Here is a 19,481-nt window from a genome sequence, read left to right on the forward strand (position 1 = left end):
AATTTTTTGATATTAGAAATGGTAAAAATAATTGTTCTCCGTGTGGATTGAATGAGTTACTTAAGTCTTTTACTTCCTTTAAGCCTTATCTGTCATGCATTCTGCTTTAAATGCTTTATCTAAGAAATTTCATTTTAAAGAACGTTGGTTTGGTACATATAGTATACCACCAACGAGATCTGAGTTTAAAGGACCCAAACTAAAATGGGTACCAAAACCCAATTGATTCATTTTTCCAGGTTAACCGGCATGTGTGGTTCTTAGACTCCGAATGTTCTAAGCACATGACTGGTAGAAAAGATTTGTTATCTAACTATGTTGAATCTTTTGGAGGTACGATAAGATTCGGAAACGATCAATACGCGCCTATCCTTGGATACGGTGACGTAATTTCTGGGAATTTAATGATAAAGAAAGTGTCGTATGTCGAAGGACTTGGACATAATCTTTTTAGCATAGGTTAATTTTGTGATAAGAATTTAGAAGTATGTTTTAAAGCTAATCAGTGCAACTTCCGAACTACTGATGGTAAGGAGCTTCTAGCTGGAATTAGAAGATCAAATCTCTACACATTGACCTATCCAACACACAAGTAGATACTGACGTCTGCTTGATATCCAAGGCATCCTTGAAGCAGAATCTGCTATGGCATCGACGTCTTTCACATTTAAACGTCAAATATCTAAACAAGTTGGTTTGTGACAACTTGGTTAAAGGCATCCCAGACCTAAATTTTCATAAAGATCATGTATGCAGGGCATGTGAGATGAGCAAACTGAAGAAAGCTTCACATAAGTTGAAGACAGAGTTTAACACCGAACATCCTTTACATATACACCATATGGATCTCTGTGGTCCTATGCGAGTCCAAAGCATTAACAGGAAGAAGTATGTGTTGGTCATAGTCGATGACTACTCGAGATATACCTGGGTTCATTTTCTGAGGTCAAAGTATGAAGAGGCCGAGACAATAATCTCTTTCTTGAAGACAGTCCAAAATAATCTGCAACTACCAATTCAGAAAATCAGAACTGACAACGGAACTGCATTCAAGAACAATACACTTGGCTCATTCCTCGAATCCATCGGTATCACACATATGTTCTCGGCAGCCCGGACACCGCAACAGAATGGTGTCGTTGAGCGTAAGAACAGAACATTGGTGGAAGCGGCGCGTACATTACTTACCTGCTCAAAGCTTCCATTATTCTTATGGGCTGAAGCAGTGGCGACTGCTTGTTTTACCCAGAACCGATCCCTCGTTCACAAAAGGTTTGGTAAAACTCCGTATGAGATAATAAACAAAAGAATACTTAATATCAAATTCTTTCGAATTTTTTGTTGCAGGTGTTTTATTTTAAATGACAAAGAGAACAGAAGGAAGTTCGCTGCTAAAGCTGATGAAGCGATCTTCGTTGGCTATTCAAAAACGTGTGCTGCATATAGGGTGTACAATAAGAGGACTAAAATCATCAATGAGAGCGTGAACGTCTCCTTTGATGAAGTCATTGATGTGGCTTCTGAACAATTCAGTTCAGGACCCGGGATGATAATTAATACTACGCGAAAAGCTGATAAACCTGAGTCTTCTAATTATGATAATACTGATTTAGATTCATTGTTTGAGAACTTTTATGAAGAATATTTTGAAAATAAATCTAATCAGTCTAATGATTTGTCCAGGAATATACAGATTGAACAACAGTTATTTGGTCTATCTTCTGATGCTCCAGTAACTGAAGCTGAAGAAGAAACGGAAGTAGTCGATGAAGAAATAGAGATGGAAACTCCTGACGGTCCAGTTCAGTGTGAAGAGGGTGATGCAAGAGGTATCGGTCGTACAAGATGAAAATGCCCTACCTCAGCCAGATATTCAACCTACTACAGTTCCAAATATTGAACCTTCACCTAAACCTGTTCCGATAAACTCGCCAAATACTTACACTGATCAAAGCTCAGATCAAAGCTCCTATGTTCCCCTAGCTCATAGCAAGAAGTGGATCAGGAATCACCCAATACATCAAGTTATTGGTGAACCATCAACACCTATTCGTACACGGTTTGCTACAGCTAATGAGTGTCTATACTTCACGTTTTTGAGTAACATTGAACCAACTAAGGTATCTGAAGCCTTAGATGATCCAAATTGGATACTCACAATGCAAGAGGAGCTGAACCAGTTTGAAGCACTCAAAGTATGGAGATTGGTACCTCGTCCCAACAATAAGACGATTATCAGTACAAAATGGGTATTCAAGAACAAAAAGGATGAAGGCGGCGTTGTTGTCAGAAATAAGGCACGGGTCATCGCTAAAGGATACAATCAATAAGAAGGCGTTGACTACGACAAAACTTTTGCCTCAGTAGCAAGGATTGAAGCAATACAGATGTTTCTGGCATACGCGGCATACAAGAACTTCACAGTGTACCAGATGGACGTCAAGACAACATTTCTGTATGGTCTTCTCAAGGAAGAAGTCTACGTTGCTCAATCGAAAGGTTTTGTGGATCAGTCAAAGCCAGATCACGTTTATATCCTCGACCGAGCTCTTTATGGTCTTAAACAAGCTTCGAGAGCCTGGTATGACATCTTATCAAAATTTCTGGTAAGTCAGGCTTCTCGAAAGGTAATATTGACACAACCCTTTTCATTAAAAAGGAAAAGTCTGATATTATTTTGATACAAATTTATGTAGACGACATAATATTTGGATCTACAAACCCAAAATACTGCAAAAACTTTTCTGCCTTAATGGTTTCGCGTTTTAAAATGAGCATGATGGGTGAGATGAACTTATTTTTGGGTCTTCAAGTAAAACAATTATCTTCGGGTATCTTTATCTGACAAACAAAATATATTTTTGATATCCTGAAGAAATTTAATTTAGAAAATTGTTCATCTATAAAAACACATATGGCTCATGGAACGAAAATACATGTTGATCCGTCTGGAAAAGCTATAGATCAGAAAACATACCGAGGCATGATAGGTTCTTTAATGTATTTGATGTCTTGTAGACCTGATATTATGTTTTCAACACATCTTTGTGCTAGATATCAGGTTAATCCAAAGGAGTCTCATTTAAGTGCCGTTAAACGCATTTTTCGTTATCTAAAAGGGACTGCTAATCTTGGACTCTGGTATCCCAAGGGTACTAGTTTTGAACTGACAGCTTACTCAGATTGAGACTATGCAGGCTGTATGTTGGACAGGAAAAGCACTTCGGGACAACTACAATTTTTGGGAGACAAATTAGTCAGCTGGGCATAAAAGAAACAGAACTGTGTATCCATATCTACTGCCGAAGCAGAATATGTAGCTGATGTGAGCTGTTGTTCTCAAGTTTTATGGGTTTTATTTTAACAAAATTCCCATTTATTGTGATTCTAAAAGTGCAATCGCTATTTCTTGTAATTCTGTTCAACACACAAAGACCAAACATATAGATATCCGGTATCATTTAATTAAATATCATGTAGAAAAAAGAACCATTGAACTGTATTTTGTAAATACAGAATTTCAATTAGCTGACTTATTTACGAAAGCTTTAGATGAAAAACGCTTTAGCTTTCTTCTATCTAAGTTAGATATGCTTAATTTGAAAATTTGAATTTTTATTAAAAACAGTTCAATTTATTGAATTGTATTTAATTCAAATTCATTTGGTCAAATATCTATTTTTTTTAATACAAGTCAGTGTTTCAATTTTTTTTATTTGATTTTAAATTTTTTGATCGTGGAAATCTATATTTGAGGGGGAGTGTGGATTTTTATCTGTATTTTTATCTGATCATATTTTGAGGGGGAGTGATTTTATCTGTATGGACTAACAGTTTAAATGTTTCTTACAGGTTTTTTAAACATTATCGAATTTTTGAAAGATGTAGAGTTTAAAAATACAAGTGTTTGGCCGATTTAGACTAATCCGGATAACACTTGTCCGACTTATTGCAAATCCGAACAACGTAGTGTCCGATTTAGACTAAACCAGACAAAAGGCTGTATGATAAACTCTTATCAGGATAAGGTTAGATATGTTTTACAAGGAGTTGAGCGGATTTCTAAATTGCTTGATTACTTTGAGCGGATTGCTAAATCGCTTGTTTCATTTGTGCATTTCAAGTCTTTAAATCGCTTGTTTGTTGAGCGATTTAATTTCTTCATTGAGCGATTTAATTCATTCTTTAAGCGATTTATTGTTAAATCGATTGATCCTTGTGCGATTTATTCATAAATCGATCGACTCTTGAGCGGTTTATTCTTAAACCGGATGACTCTTGACCGGTGTTCTTTTAAATCGCCTATGCCTTGAGCAATTTATTGTCTGGATTATCACTTAGTTCTTTTACATTCTCTAAAACGGACACCTCTTGTCCGATTTATTCTAATCCGGATAAGCTTTGAGCGGTTTAGAATTTGAACGATTTTTGACTTTGACTATAAATACTCGATTCATTTTTACTTCTCATTTTTTACATTTACCATAAATCGTCTGTCACTGTTCATTTATCGTCTCCGGTCGACTCTTTGCTGTTAAATCGTTCAAGTTTCATCGTTCTTTACTCGAATAACTCTGTTTCTTCTCATTCTTAAAAGGTTTATACTCTATATTGACAATCTTGGACTATGTTTCATATTGGACTGTTACCTATTGAATCTAATAAAATTTTGAATCTGAATCTAATAAATTTTGGTCCTGTAAATCGATTGAATCCTAAAAAGAGTAAAATCCTAAATAATCGTTTCTAATAAAAATGGTTTAAGGGCTAATATGTTGATTCTGTTTTGACCGATTTAGTTTTAGGATTAGTTTAGGTTTTATTTGTTGTCTTGATCGATTTAGTGTTTTTTTTTGTGTTTTGGCCGGATTATTGACCGGAGTTGACCGGAGTTTACTCTGATCAACCTTAATCCGGTTGATAAGTTTGTCCGGTTTAGCTTTGGAGTTAGGATTTTTTTTGTTTTGTTGTTGATTGGATTTTTGATCTGGTTGATAATATTTTTTTATATTTTTTTTAAATTTTCTTTTAGTTTTTATTTCTTTTTAGTATTTTTTAGTATTTTTTTTAGTTTTGTTTTATTAAAAAAATTTAGAATTTTTTTAGTTAGATTTTTTTTCTTTCTTTGGTTAAATTTTTTTTAAAATGTTTTGTTAAATTTTTTTTATCTCTTTATTTTTTCAATTTTCTTTAATTTTTTTTTACTTGGAGAAATTTGCTTTGTTTCATAAATTCGGGTTCTAATATTTTAGATATTTTACAGATAAATGACAGATCTTCAACATCAGTCTGACGATGAATCCCACATTCCTTCTGTCAGGTCTGACAACTTAAATAACCAAGCCAACCATTAAATGAATCTATACCCGATGAACTTTATTCCCTCAATGCCAATATCTCGAAATTAAACCAAACAACCATTCATTCAGCTTCGATATGCCTGCCGAGTATCAAATAATCCCAGAAATCCTGCACGGACACCCTATTTCCTATTCCCTTTATGCCAATACACCAGTTCCCATGGTATATCTACAGCAGTTTTGGAGTACACTTACATTGGCCAAAGACGGAGAAACTTTCTATTTCGAAGAAAGCGTAGACGAGTATGTCAGCCGATTGACACTAAAGAGACTTAGAAGAATACTACATCTTCCTGGACCGGGCTCCAAAAGCTTTGAAACGCTTGTAACAGATGACGAACTTTGCCGTGACATCAAACGGTTAGGATACTCGCAAGAGTTGACTAACCCGTCTCAATTCAAACGGCATTTCCTACCATCGATCTGACATCTACTATTTTCAATTCTCAACAGATGCCTAACGTCAAAAACTACGGATTCGACACGTGCAGTAGTTCATTTTTAAAGTTCTTCCATAGGATTGTCTTTACACGCAAATACGATTATGCCCTCATCATATGGAATGAACTGCTCGAGCTCGTTAATGCTAAGAGATTTCCGTCAAAAGCCAGAAAGTTCGTACCTTTTCAACGATTTTTGCAACTTTTCATAAAATCCATGATGAACTCAAATAAAGACATCCCGGCCAGAGCTCACAGTGAAATGGGGCCGACGTTTGTCATGTCTAGAATTCGGCAACATACCGAAGTTGAAGATGTGGACTCAATTATGGAGATTCACCCGAGCAATTTGCCTTCGCTGATCAGAGGGCTTAGTGTTATAGACTATAGACGAGTGATAGATCCTATAGTTCAGCCAGAACCGGTTGAACTTACCCCGGGATCACCCCATGCCTAAGCTGAGAGAGAGGGTATAGTTGTAGGTGAGAGTGTTCAGGAACACGGGTTACCTAAACTGGGTTGTAAGTTGAGGGAAAATGTAACTGAGAGGGGGTGACGAGGAACGAGGAGCCTCTGATCAGCACAATACTTTATCAGATAGTACTTCCTCGACTTCTTCAAGTTCGGAAGATACAATATCTGACAATCAGGCAGCTCTGGGTGATGACGATGACAATGATAATGATGATGATGATGCTGTCAACCCTGCTCAACCGATTCCTTCTCAGAATATTCAAATAGGAGCAGTGGTTGATAATATTGATGAGATCTTTCCAGAGTTTGTAGCGCCACAGACTTGTCCAAGTCTGCATTCCTTATCATTTGATGTTGATGATTTTGGAGCCAGACCTGATGACTATGATCGTATGCTGGAAGACTTGTCAGATATTCCAGTAGAAGGGGGAGATGAGGGAGCTGAAGTAGAAAATGTTGAGAGGTTGAGTGCAAGGGAAGTAGAAAAACATGGTGAGTGTGTGTGGAGCACAAAATCAAGATCAAGCTCCTAACCCAGCGGATACACATAGCCGGGCACCCACATATGCTATCGATATTCATCCGTTGAATGTTGGTATTGAAGAAGACATAGCTAGCCCAGCTATGCACTTGCACACCCAACCCGACCACTCACCTGGTTCTCAACAACCAGCTGTTTCATTTCAACACGGGGATATAGCACATATCCTATCTACTTCTCATTCAGAGAATGTAGTTATTGAAACAAGTAAGCCGCTGCCCTAGCCTAGGACTTCGATTCTGTGCACCTCGAGTCTAGAGCCGATACACTTAGGTACACATGAGTCTCGAGTATTTGTTGCTCCCATTGTGGTTCTTCGTGAACATGCCGGAACGACCAGTGTGGAGTCAATTGACCTTCCACGAGGACCGGTCAGAAGTCCTACCAGTGCTACCACTTTGCCAACACTGAACGTAGGCACAACAGTTTACTCAACTGTTGTCTCAACTGGTAATGTAAGTGATCCAGGTGTGAGCTTACCAGACTTTGTGTCAAGGGAATATTTGGACGGCGCCCTAAAGGCTGTTCAAGACAACATGGATGCTCAAATTGCTAGTATCAAAAGACTGTTGAAGGGGAACGAGCAAGTAGAAGAAGATTAACTATCTGTGCCATCACCACCGCCTGTACCTGAGCCTTCGACGGTACAAGAGCAATCGATGGATGAACTTAAATATTTATTATACGCTAAACTGATGTTATCCCAAAATACTGATACAGAAGATGCAGATTTGGTTGGGCTCCTGAGACAACAAATTGATGAAAACCCCAATGTTCTAGCCTCAGAGTTTTTGGCCTTTCAGGATGTGGTTGCTTCTGGCTTCTCAAAAGTGAATAAGTTAATCACATCAAACACCCAAGTTCTTAAAAGTTCAATTGATTCCCTTTTCCGAACGGGTATCTATATTCTAGAAGAGACTTGTCGAGCTCAGGCCACCTCACTCAAATGAAGGCATGATGATCCGGAAGATCCTGATCATCATGAGGGGGAGAGAAAAAGATAAAAGGGTGGCTGAGTCATCTGCTCGAGCTCTAAGTGTTGAAAGAGAGCCATCTACTCAAGACGTTAATGTAGAAAGTTCTGTTCTTGAGTTTACAAGGGAAAGAACTATCGAGCCGATCATTGTGGAAGATGATGAAGTATTGGAGACAAATCCATCGATCGAGCCAATGGTTGAAAAGCCGGCGGACTCCACGGTAGGAACAAGGCTGTTATTGGATTTGTCTGCCAATGTTGGTTTTAACGATGTTTTTGCTACTGTACTGGGTGGAGAACAGGATTTCGGAGAAGATATAGATAATATTGACGAATCATTTGGGTTATATTTTGACTTTGAAGCTGACATCAATGAAGAAGACCCAATATTCCCATTTCAGGGTGATCGTTAAACATTACCGGAACCCTCCACTACAGTTGAAGCTGGTGCATCCGATACTCCTAAAGAGCCATTTGATCCGAGATTTTTACAAAGAGTTATGTGCCATTTGCAATTCGAGCTAACTTTTCGGGCTATGACAGGGCAAGAATCAGAGAGCCTTATCTTGAAGACATCTATTTTGGCAACTTCCTCTGGCACTGAAAAGCTCTAAGTGCTAATAAGATCCTTGGTATCCACAAGGAAACCAAAGATTATCGTCTGGAGTATAAGCACTTCCTCAAAGCCAAGCGTCTCTCTATAAGCCAAGTTCGGACCAAACGTCGAGTTGTGTCTATTAAATAAATTGATACTCAAAGACTTCTCAGAGTTTGGTATCCAGTATTCACAATGACACGACAAGATGGTCAGATCTAGAGATTTAGTGAAGCTGACTTCTCAAACTTGTATTTAGAAGATCTGGAGTATATGTATCACGAAATCCGGAATATGACAAACAGAAAAGAAGGAGTTCTTGTGGCTCTTAATGCGATCAAAAGGTTTATGCGCAATCACGTCAAAGTTTCTATGGTTATTGATGTCCAAATGAGACTTGAAGATAATTAGAGAATTATTAATTTGAAGAGACCTGATGAAGAGCTGGAAGACATTGAAGCTTATCATTTCTACATGATTCTTGAACAACCGGAGTTTGGAGTGATATATGATGCTGAGGGTCGGATAAAGAAGTGCATGAGATTCAATGAGCTGAACAAATTCTCTGATGGTACTATTCGAATGATTAGACGGGCGTTGGGTACGAGGAGAGTTAACGATGATAAAGTTGCGGAGTCGGAGAGGATTAGTCCGAAGGAAAGGTACTTGTTGAATAATGCCTTGAATCTGCTTGAAGAAAAATTGCAATATAGGAATGCACTGAGGAGGCTGGAGAAACTGCTCGGACTCAGAAAGACAAGATTTACAAGAGTTCGAACTTGAATCCAAAGGGGGAGAATGTTGGGTTCAAGTATGTGTGTTAATGTTGTATTCAAGTTCTCCATTTATATTGCTTTGTAATTGTTAGACATTTTCTGTTTTCTTAGTATAAATGGGGTTTAACTTCCTAATTGTAATTAGTTCTGCTAATCTGATTTAATGCTGTAATCTTTTCTCTCAAGAAATACATTGAAGATTGGTGAAAATTCTCTCTACTCATATTCTTGATCTTCATCTTGAAGATTATTTTTTGAATTTGAATGATTTGGGCATTTCAAAACATCTAGACAAAGTCAAAGTCAAACTCTCTAAGAAAAGTCAAACACGGTGACTTTAAAACAATTATAGACAAAATTAACTTTCAAGACGAATACAATTTTACACTGAATTTCAGTCCTAACATGGTTCCTAACCAAAATGAAATTAGTTTCATTAATGAAACATCTTGAAAACTAGATAATATGATTTCATTAATGAAATTTGTAAAAAATCAACTTATTTATGACTTTTACAAATGAAATAAAACAATATACTCAAAATCTAGAAAATATCATAACTATAATATTAACAAATTTGAAAAGATTTGTAAATTGAAAAAAAAAAGCCGATTTCTTTTGTTATTATGAAAATGAAATAAATAAATTTTTAAGAAAAAGATGATTATAAATAAACTCTGAAATTGAAGGATTATTTTTTATTTAATAAAAGAATATAAAAAATTAATGTTAGTAAGTATCTATTAAAAATTATCCAGTTTCAAGATTATTATAAAAACAAAATTTGACTGTTTTCTAAAAAACCTATAATCTAGATAATCTTCCCGATTTACACAAAATTAAAATATTACTAAAATTATCTATTATAAAGTCAAAGACCTATATATATATATATATATATATATATATATATAGAGAGAGAGAGAGAGAGAGAGAGAGAGAGAGAGAGAGAGAGAGACTTGGGATCATGTAAGGTCAGCTTTTTTTTGTAAGATCCGTGATGCCACTTTTTCACACTTGAAACTTCACAACAAAACACTGTGAAATGAAGGTAACTTTCATAGTGTTTTTGTTGTGATGGTTCGGATTTTTTTTTACCTTCACAGTGTTTTGTTGTTAAGTTTCAAATGTAAAAAGATTGTATAATGGGTTTCATGAACACAGTCTGGTCTCACATGAACTCAACCATATATATTTATATAGATGAAGGATGAGAATAGAAGTTAAGGTGAAAAGTGTAAGAAAGAATTTAAATCTTTGATCACTTTTAATCTCACACCCCACCCCATGAATTGCGCTTATCACGTAAATTGATCTGGTGCATCTTGGTGGACCACATTAGTTTTGATCTTCAATTAAGATTGATCAAAGGGTAGAGATCTTTCCTCATCTTTCTCATTATAACTTCTATTCTTGCCTGAACTAGCGTTTTTTAAGTGAATGAAAGTGAGAATATATGGTTAGACGCTTTGAGATTGGATATTTTAGGTTCAATAGAGTTGCTAGAATAGAGAATCATGATGACAGTAACAAAAATTCTCATGTGTGGTAGCACTTGGTCAATGTTATTATGAATCTACAGTTACATGTGTATAATTGAAAAAAATTCTTTTCTTGGATGATTGATGGGGAAGTCAATGAAGTCTTAATCTATATATATTAAAGGAGAAACCAAGGTTGATGACTTGGCTTCTCCTAAAGGTTGGAAACTTATTTATCTTTTTTTTCCTTTTATCTTCCTTTAATCTTTTTTTTTAATTTCACATTCTAATTTCTATAAACATTGATTATTCATTTATGTTTGCATTTAACACAATCTTTTCATTTTCCCTAACTCTTCTTCATAAATTGTTCATCATTCAATCTCTTTTCTCCATCTCCATCACTTGATTTGTTTTTCATTTCACTTTTCTCCATCTCCATCACTTGATTTGTTTTTCATTTCACTTTTCTCCATCTCCATCACTTGATTTGTTTTTCATTTCATAAATTGTTATTTTTCAATAAATCTATTTTCAAGTTTATTTCGAGAAGACCAATTCAGGTATGCGTTCCTTTTTATTTTTGTTGGGATTTTAGAATTTTGTTTTTTGTACTTTTCTCTTCTATGATTTTTATAAGTTTTCTCAATGAAACAGAGAGTTTGTTCTTGACAACACTTTTAGAGTTTTCATGGCAACAATGGTTCGATTAATCGTCTGATGATAGAATCTTGGAAGTATTACAAACCATGATGTASCCTCAACAAATTTCAACATATTTTTGTAATGGTTATCTTTTTCAAGTATATTTTGAGAAAACTAATGTGTGTATGCATTCCTTTTGACTTTTATTGAGATTTTTGAAGTTTTTTTGTTACAATTTTTCATGTAGCATCACCAAACTTCAACATGCCCTTTTTAAATGGTTATATTTTTTTTTCAGGTTTATTTCGAGACGATTAATCCGAATATGCAATTCTTCTTAATTTTGTTAGGATTTTAGAGGTTTTCTTTAACTAATGTCTTCTACATCTTTTTTAAGTTTTTTTTCCCAATAGAACCAACAATATGTTTTTAGCAATTGTTTTAGAGTTTGGTTGACAACAACTATTCCTCATGGAATCTTGAGAAACCAAGTTTAATGAAAAACCATTTTTCATATTCATCTTTTTTTATTTTCTCATTGATATTTTACATTAAAATGTTTTCAACATACAATTGTTGAAACTTTTTTTTTTCAAATTCTATTTATTTTAAAATATTTTCAACCGCATTAATCGTTAAAAGATTTCATTTTTGTAATTTAAATAGTCTATATATAAATATATATATTAAAAGAACAACCAATAATGATAAGGTGGATTCATATATCAAAGGTAATATTGATTATTATTAGTTTAATATATAAATGTGATCATCGACTCATTTAGCTAACTTCAATAATTTTAAAAAGGATTATTGTCACCATGCAACGCATGGTGTCAAACACTAGTGAATAATAATTAAAAGAACCGATGTTTGTAGCATTTTCACTTGAGTGACAGTTAGGTATGGTGATTACATTAACCCGGCCATCATTGGTTAGATTTATTGGTTAAGTGTGAACCGTATCGACAGGTGTTAATTTATTAACTATATTTGCACTAATTTTACACTCTTTTAGGTTTATTTTATTTCCCAATTTAAGTCTTTTCATTCTTTTCTTTTACATTTATGTATTTATGGAGTTTATATAAGATGTATGAATTCCCTGCATTTCATATACTAAATTGGTAAAAAATCTCATTTATGCTAAATCGGTTAAATTTTTACAGGACTATGTTGAAGTTGAAGCAATGCTACATAATGTTGTAAGATTTTTGATAGTGGGTTTGAAGCTGAATTTTGGGCCAAGCTTGGGCCAAATATTAGACCTATTTTTGAGCTATTGGACTACCCTAGGCTTTTTTTTGTTCAAACGTGGCCCCAAGTATTTGTATTCCTTCAATGCTATTTAAGGAAGTTTAAGGGACCGTTTACCAAATGCTTACCTGGGTAAGCGGTTACCAAGTAACATTACCTCACTGCATGAATATGGTAAAGACAAAAAATCTTACTCGGTAAGAACGAGACAAGGACCAAGTGTCTTACCCGGTAAGTGAGAGCGCCAACTCTTACCACGGTAAGTGCTTACCGGGTAAATTGTCGCATACGATATCGTTTTGGTAGATTAAAATCTTACCCGGTTAGTAAATAATAGAGTTAAATTTTACTGGTAAGCACTTACCAAGTAAATGTTTGGTAAACAGCCCCTAAGTCATTTTTGTTAAAGATCTAATTAATAACAATTCTAATTTGTAACTTAAAACATTTTTCTCCTTTCTCTCTCTAAAGCCCACATCCATCCATCCATCCATCCATCCATCCATTCTTAATTCTAGTTTCAAGTAATTTTGTCTTTTATGTTTTGTCCTTGAACTTTAACTTTCAAGTACTATTAATTGTATGGATAAATTTTAGTTCATTTCTTTTATTTGCTAATTGTTGTAAACTTAATTTTCGGTTTTACTTTTAGAGAACACCTTAGAACGTGACAATACGTGGATTAAAAGTCCATTGTAGTACGTGGGTTATTATCTCAAAGGCCGAAAACGTTATTTTTAAGCCATGCAAATATTTACGAATTGTTACGAAACTTTATGCATTCATTTATTTATTTCAATTTACCACTTTATATTTACAGTTCCTGCATTTACTTTATATTCATTTATTTTGTCGCACTTTAGTTTACGTAGTTGACTTTACGTCATTTACATTTCCGTGCAATTTAATTTTAGTATTTATTCTAGAAATCCGTAACTTGCGCAACACGTTTCCTTATTAAAAAGAAACCAAACAATGATGGACTAATCGTCTTATCTTGGGGTGCAATGAAAAAATTAGGATCGAGACCGATTTAAAATTGGAAATGTGTTTTTAATATGGCATTTTTATCTAACTACTCATTTTGGGTTTAAAATATTTTATTGAAATTAACATTAAATTAATTGACAACTTATTTCATATAGGAAAATGCATTAACTTTTAGAGTAAAGATAAATACGATAACCCAAGATAATATAAGAAGACTAAAAATAGTTTTAGTACCTAACAAATGTTATACTTATACGGTGTAGGATGGTAACACAATGTTGTACTAGGATTCACGATGTCTAACATAAATGATGTCGTATGTACACCGACCTGTGTGTATTCTTGGAAGACCGTCTGAACTGATAGTTGGATATCTATGGCAGGACAATCATGCTAATTAATAGTACTATTGGACTGCCCAAAAAATGCTATAGTATTTATCCAATTGATCATTTGTTGCAGTCCTAACAGACCTTTACACCCTTTACTTCTTTTTAAGACAAATTTTTCGTAGTTGATAATTAACCAACCAAGCAAAATATTTATTCGAGTTCACCATCTGAAATCAATTTTTAGAGACTGAACTTTTTGAAAGACTTTATAATCCATCTTTATGGGAATGATATTCGGTACTTGTACCATTATTACTTGTTACAATACGACATTAGATCAAGGTGTATACTTTGCTAAGGTCTATTTTTATGTTGAATTTCAAGGGTTTTTTAACCACGACAACAAATTTTTGGCATACAAGCATTAGCAACCGCTTTTGTTTAATCTTTTGTAATAAAAAGAAGCAGCGAAGAAAACAGTTGAAATCTAGGGTAGGGCGACAAACATGGCGAAAGAGGACAAATCGATTGGGTTCCCACCGCAACTCTGAGTTAACTATTTCACCACTCCCGAAGATGGCAAACTAAATTAAAGTTTGTAAAAGCTGAATTTTCTACCACCTTTTTGAAAATATCGGTGCATCCTATTGTTCCACAGAGATTTTTCTAACTTGACCCAGAAATTGAAAACACTTTCATATAATAAAGAAGAGTGCAAAGAGCTTTATTTGCTTTAACCTCTTCAACAATGGCTGAAGATAGAAGGGGAGAAGAGGGATTTTCAGAAGAAATCTTGAAAATGACCGAGACAATTATAATCCACCTTTGGACGAGGAATAAATATCATTAGGCTTGCAAACTCTAAAGATGGAGGCATCATGGACTATACGATTCCTGTTTTGTCCCAGTTACATACGAAAATTGTAAAACCCACTATGACTACCAACCATTTTGAATTTAAGCTAGTGATGTTTCAGATGTTACAAACTAACGACTAGTACGCTAGTTTGTCATCAAAAGATCCTCACAGTCATTTGAGATCTTACAGGGAAATCATAGATTCCTTCACAATCCGTGGAGTCACAAACAATGCACCGACTAATTTTTTTTCCATTTTCACTATGGGATAGAGCCAAAGCTTGGTATAACTCTTTAAAACCGGATTTTGTGACTACATGGAACCAAATGGCGAGAAATTTTAAAATATATATTTTTCACCCACAAGAAATGCTAAATCCATAAATGAAATTTACACTTTTAAACAAATGGATGATGTAGTTCCTGATGCATGGGAAAGGCACAAAGAGCTACTGAGAAAATGCCCACACCATAGCATTTCATATTGCATAAAACTACAAACATTTTACAATGGTTTAAATACTGTTGCGAGACAAATACTTGATGCTACTGCAGGCGAGCTTTCACAGCTAATACGTATAATAAAGGTTTTAACATAGTTGAGAATATTTTTAACAATAATGGATATTGGGCAGACCCACATGCACTAATACTAAAAAAACAACAGGGGTACACGAGGTAGATGCTTACACAACATTAACAACTTAGCTCACTAATATGGCACCTCTAATTAAAAATCTGACTACTAGCCCTGTTAGGTCCAAGTTTTGTATCTAAATATGTTGTATCCAAGATTTATGTCCTTGTGCTTATCTTGTTCTATATATAGGTGCTTTGTTAGTTTTAGTAGTGGGATTTGTGCTAGTAGAAGTGAGATAAGGATTGGCGCTTTCAAGATACGGATTGACACTTTGATTGGTTTGAATACAATTGGCGATTTCAAGATTTCTCTCTCTAGATTCTCTACTCTCTCTACATTCTTAGTTGTTCTTGAATGTTGATCATTGAATCAAGAATTGTGTATTGATTAATCCATAAATGTGATTATCAAGTGGTATCAGCACGGAATACAACAACTTAGAAAATTAGATTGGATTGTAATTAGACCAGTTTTTGGATCATAATTGGATAATTTTGGACTGTTCTTCATCAAACTCTTTCTTGCTACTGTTTCTAATCAATTTTTGATAATTCGTGTGAAATTTGTTGTGAATTTGATTGATTTGTATATGAATTTTCAATTGAAACTAAGTAGAATCATTTGATTTTAAAATTAAATTGATTTCTAGAATCAATTTTGGATTTTTGGTATTTCAAGTTCTTGAAAGTTTTTTGAACTGTTCATGTGATTTTTATCAAATTTGGACTGTTTGATCTGTTTGTGGTATGAGTTTATATTGAAAACTTGTTTTTGAGCCAACTGTGAATCGATATGTTATAATTCTATTCATTTTGGTGTGAATTTTTGTGATTTGGATCATTTTCTGGAATTTTTTACTAACAGTTTTCTTCATCTCCTGATGAACATCTTCATCAAGCGATAAGGCTTTTTTCATCTCTTTATGAATTCCTTGTTGGCTGATTTGTTGTGATTTGTGCGATAAAGGATTTTGATCGGTAAGTGTTTTGACCGATAAAAGACTGATTCCAGTTAATGACTTGTCCGATAAAAGTGTTTGATCGATAAGGGCTTGACCGATAAAGGTTTGTGAAAGACAAGGGTTTGATCGATAAAGCCTGTCCGATAAAGTAGTGATCGATAAGGTGTTTTGACCAATAAGGGTTGTCCGTTAACCTTGTTAGAAGATAAGAGTTCTATCCAATAAGGCTTATCTTTTGGTGTCCGACAAGGAGCAATTTGGTGATTGTTTCTAAGCTTTGAACTGTATAAAAATCATTTTGGGATTAATCAATTTGAAAATAATTTGAAATGACTTTAAAGATTGAAAGAGAGAATAAGGAATTGAAAGAGAGAGTTTCTGAACTTGAAAAGAAATTGAAACAGGAACAAGACGAATATGTAAAAATGTTTTACGAAAACTATTCTAATCTTAGCTGGGCAAAATACTTGGTTAATTAAAATGAGCATTATCTTAAAGAAAATAAGCTTTTAAATGAAGAAATTGGTGAACTTATTTCTAGAGTATTTTTATCTGATCTCCAAGAAAGGAATGTTGAGCAAATAAAGAAAAATTCTGATTGACAACATGGGTTTATGAAGCTGAAAGAGCTTTGTATTTAGAAAGAAAAATTCATGAGAAGGAAAGGAAAAAATTAATTGGATTGGAAAATTTGTTATAGTCTGATAGTTTGGATTCTGATAAAAAGAGAATTGAGAAGAAAATGGAAAAGTTTTTTGAAGCTGAAAAGAAATTTGATGCTGAAAAGAAGATTCTTGAAAGCAAAATTAGAGTTCTTGAGCTGAGCAATGCAAAGCTTTTAGAGAAATATTTTGAAAATTTGAAAAGATAATTATTGTGGAAAGAGATAAACTTGAGAATGAGAAGAAAGATTTAATGAATGAGTCTAAGAAGAAATATCTAGAACTTTCGAAGAGCATTGCTGCTGATAAAAAGAGTCTGGATGTGGAAAGAAATGCATTTGCTACTGAAAGAAAGAATATTGCTAAGAAGAATGCAGCTATTGCTAAGGAGCTGATTAAGAAAAAGAAATGGTTGGACATTGCTTCTGATAATAAGAAGGGAAGTTTTGAGAATGAAATGAAAGAATTTGAAAAGGAAAGAAAAAGCTTTGAAAAGGAGAAATCAGATCTGGAAGGTAAGATTTCTGAAACTTCAAAGAAATTATCTGATTTAAAGACCGATCTTGTATCAGAAATGAATATGAGATATGAGGTTAAAAAAATATGATTTAGTATCTAAAGAGAGAGATCAGTTGCTAAAGAAAAATAAAAGAATTTCTGAATCAAATACTTCAAGCTCAACTGAATCTCATTCTAAGTGTAAAACCTGCTTGAATGATAGTTAAAGTGTCAAATCTAACAGTTATTCAGGTAGTACTAAACCATATGTTTCAAAGAATATATCTCATACTTCAAATCAGTACTACAAAGATTATGTTATTGAATCAAATGATCATTTTCAAACAGTTAAAAAGGTTTGGATGAAGAAATCTGAATTTGATGGTATATCTTCTCAAAATTCTGTTTGTAATAAGAAATCATTTGTGTCTAAGACTGTTTTACCTTGCATTTTTAAGTCTACTAACCAACTTATTAGTCTTAGCAAGAGAACGATTCAATGTTCAACTTGTGGAACAAATGATTTCATAAACAAGAAGAAAGTAAATAGGTGGAATGGAAAAGTTAAGAGGAATAACAGTTGGACTAGGAATGATATGTATGATAACAACTGGTATGGTACTTATTGCATATCTGATTTACCTGTTAAGAATACTCATGTGAAAACATCTTATCAGAACAGATGGTTTGGAACTTATAGTATACCCCAAACTAAAGCTAACAAGCTAGGATCCATAAAAATATGGATACCAAAATCTATGTAATTTGTTTTTGCAGGTTTATCATATGTTGAGCTGATTTTAGAAGATTTAAGACATGATAACCTGAAGCTTGGTTTGAGGGGGAGCTTATATGAAATTTGTGCTTTAATGTAGTTTCTAAATACACAGTTTAGGACCTGGTCTTCAAATCAATTTATGGACAAAGTAGTTTAGAACCGGGCTTATCTGTTTTCAAAGGGAGTATAATGATATATTTTTGAATTATTTTGGAACTGGTATTAATTCTAGGGGGAGTATAATATTTTTCATTATTGGTATCAACTAATAAAGTATTTGAACTTTTATTTGATGTATTTTCTAAGGGGAAATAAATATCTTTAGTTCATTTTTGATTATAAGTTGGAAATTTAACTGATATAACTTTTACAGGAATTTTGAAGGAAAGGAAAAAGACTTGAAAGATGAAGATGATATCTGGACAAAGGCCTGTTCGATAAAGATTTTATTCGGACAAAGGCTTGCCTGATGAAGCTCAATCCGGACAAGGTATATCTGGTGAAGGACCAATCTGGATGAAGTTATGTCTAATGAAGGAGCAATCCAGATGATAAGGTGTCCGATGAAGGATCAATCCAGATGATAAGGTGTTTGATGAAGTTCCTATCCGGATGATATGGTGTCCGATGAAGGTTGTATCCAATCACATACTTGAGTGATGAGAGTTATGACTTGAGCGATGAGTCATAGATTTGAGTGATGAGTGTGATCTCCAGAAGATATATTGAGAGATGAAAATGTATCAAGATTACATCTTGAGCGATAAATTTAATATGCGGATGGTGTGATGTCCCATTTGGTGCCTATCACAGTCTTGTCAGATGGACGTGGGACAAGGTACCAGACTTTGTTCTTATCAAGCTCAATGAGCTTCTCTTGCATGGAAATGACCCAGCTTGGGTCTGAGATAGCATCATTGATTTTTTTGGGATCAACTAAAGAAAGGAAGTTAACAAAGAGACAAATATTACATAGACCGCGACGAGTCTGAATACCTGCACTTGGATCACCAAGAATTTGATGAATATGATGGTCTTTTGTCCATTGCTGAGCTGATAGAGGATTGTCATCTGAGCATTGATGTTCAGGAACAGAAGATGAGGCTTCAGCTGCAGATTCTTCAGCAATAAGTATAACTTCTAAAGGAGCCTCAGATTCAGCGACTGATAGAGGTTCAGATGCTGAAGGCATTTCATTCACTGATTGGTCAGTGTTT

At 34.3% G+C, this 19,481-nt stretch overlaps 1 non-coding gene across 1 annotated transcript; it reads right to left on the minus strand.

Moving 5' to 3' along the window:
* Nucleotides 1-15,099: 15,099 nt before the first annotated feature.
* LOC112501991 lies at nt 15,100-15,203 on the minus strand. Its single transcript, XR_003067598.1, has one exon. It is a non-coding gene; the product is annotated as a small nucleolar RNA R71 (small nucleolar RNA).
* Nucleotides 15,204-19,481: the final 4,278 nt, after the last annotated feature.

Source organism: Cynara cardunculus, unplaced genomic scaffold (genome assembly GCF_001531365.2).
Source record: "Cynara cardunculus var. scolymus isolate 2C unplaced genomic scaffold, CcrdV1 Un_Scaffold_815, whole genome shotgun sequence".
Lineage (NCBI taxonomy): Eukaryota > Viridiplantae > Streptophyta > Magnoliopsida > Asterales > Asteraceae > Cynara > Cynara cardunculus.